We start from the raw sequence: 2,423 nt of genomic DNA, 5'->3' as shown, positions 1-2,423 counted from the left end.
CGAAGGGAAGGGAAGGGAAGGGGAGGGAGCCGTGCGGGGCGGGGACCGAGGGGAGGGCTGGGGGTGGAAGGAGGAAACCGTAGGGGGCAGGGGAGGGCAAGGCAGGGCGGGAACTGAGGGGCGGAAGGAAGGGGAGGGGAAGCGGAGGGCCAGGCTGGAGCGGGGCCGAGGAGGGAGCCGTGGGGGAGCGGGGGGCAGGGGGAGCTGTTCCAGGCTAAGTTGCTGGTGATGGAGCTGTCGCTGCTCCCTGGCTGGCGGCCTGGGCTGGGTTCTGATTCTCCCTGTGAGGGGGAGACTCGCTCAGCGCAGGGACAGCACCCAGGGGCCCGGGGCAGGGGGACTCCCCCTCCCCACATTCCAAGCAGCCGACACGTGGGGCTCTTTAAGAAATCAACACGCCATCCTCTCTGCCTGTGACATCACAGCTAGTTGCCATGGAAACAGCTGTGACATCAGAGGCCAATGACATCAAGCCCCAAAAGGGAATAAACTGCTGCGGGGAGAGAGCGGGGGTCGAGTGTGACTCACTTAAAGGGTCAGCTGTCATCCTTCACTCCGCAGCCAGGGACTGGCCCCACACTCTCAGCTCTGCCCCCCGCCCCCCCCCAGTTCTGCCAGTACCCCTCAGTCCCGACCCGCAGCCCCTGTGATCCTAACCCTTGGCTCCCCCACCATAGCTCTGCTATTGCCCCTCAAGCCTGACTCCCACCACTTGCTGCTGTTAGGCGTGTTGTGGCACACAGCCCAGCTCATTTCCTGTCTCAGTGCCACATGCCAGCTGCTTGCGGGGAAGGCTCAGGAGCAGTGACTGGGTAATTAGGCACCCTTGTGCCAGGGGTCAGTCCCAGCTGCAGAAGCAAAGCCCGCTCCCTGCGCACAGGAATCTGGTGGCTCTAGCCCTCTGCAGCACCCAGACCCACCTGGGGTCTGGTTCAGTGGGACATGCTGGGTAGAGCTCTCAGGGTGAAGCAGGAGGCGATGAGGCTGCATGGCCAGCCCTGCAGGAGGAATGGGAACCCTCGTGGGCCTGGCACACTGAAGGTTTCCTCCACAGGACAGTTTAAAAGCTTGCATCTACCACAGACCCTCTGGATCTATGACACCAGGCATCAAGCCTGCCCACCCCCAGCTTCCTCCCGCCCAGCTCCAGCTCCGTGTGCCTGGGCCAGGCACTGGGCCTGCCCATCACCAGTGCCCGGCTCAGACTCAGCCCAACATGTCTAGCCCTGTTCAGCAGGACCCCAGCAGAAACTGATTGGTGCTGGCTGCAACTCTTGCACTGGTATCACTGGTGCCATTCTCCATGCATCAGCCAGGACCCCCAACCCATCCCAGCCACACCAGGTGTCACAGGCCTGGCAGGTGGGTAGGTGGCAGGGGCCAGAACTTCTCAAAAAGCACACTCCCACCCCAAGAGCCTGGCTGTGGCCCAGACACTGGGCACAAAGGCTGGGAGTGTCCTATCATGCCCAGCATCCAGGAGAGGGCTGCAATGCACAGGCCATGGGCTGCTGGTACAGCACTTGATCCATCAACCAGAGCGGGAGCACACGTCTCACACACAGCTGCTGGGGAGCAATCGCTGGCAGAGATGCCAACCATCCACAAGCAAATCGACCCAAGCTCGTGTAGCTCAGCAGTTTCTGAGCTGGCCCTTGGTGCCACTGAATAGCTGAGCTCACGACAGGCTGTCCCATACCTGGCACCAAATAAAAGGTATCTGGAAATGACAAAATTAGCTATTTGAGGGAGGGTTGGATCTCAGGACCCCTTGACCGAAGGACCTCAGATTTTCCTCACAAAATCTACTCCAGTCCCTGCTGTGTTGCAGCAGTTTTCAAGACAATCTCCCTCTGTATAGGAATTTTAAGCTCTTTGATTATTAAAGTCAGCTCTTTATTGGGGTATGGAGTAAATAAAGTAGTATTATTTACTCCTCATAACACAAGAATGAGGGGTCACCAAATGACAGGGAGCAGGTTTAAAAACAAAACAAAAGGAAGCATTTCTTCACACAATGCAGTCAACCTGTGGAACTCTTTGCCAGAGGATGTTGTGAAGGCCAAGACTATAACAGGGTTCAAAAACTAACCAGATAAGTTCATGGAGGATAGGTCCATCAATGACTATTAGCCAGGATGGGCAGGGATGGTGTCACTAGCCTGTTAGCCAGAAGCTGGAAATAGTGACAGGGGATGTCACGCTCTGGGGCACCTGGTATTGGAAGCCAGGACAATGGGCTAGATGGACCTTTGGTCTGACCCAGTATGGTCATTCTTACGAGGGGAGGCAATAGCTGAGAAACCCCTTTGAGCAGATGATGGTGGCTGGCACTTCAAACTACTGTTGGCCTGAACATGGAAGCATACACTTTGTGCAAAGCATTTCATTTTTCCATCAAAATGACTCCCACCTTTGGAGGC

Source organism: Chelonia mydas, chromosome 6 (assembly GCF_015237465.2).
Source record: "Chelonia mydas isolate rCheMyd1 chromosome 6, rCheMyd1.pri.v2, whole genome shotgun sequence".
Lineage (NCBI taxonomy): Eukaryota > Metazoa > Chordata > Testudines > Cheloniidae > Chelonia > Chelonia mydas.
The sequence above is the reverse complement of the archived record's forward strand: the minus strand, read 5'-3'. Positions refer to the sequence as shown.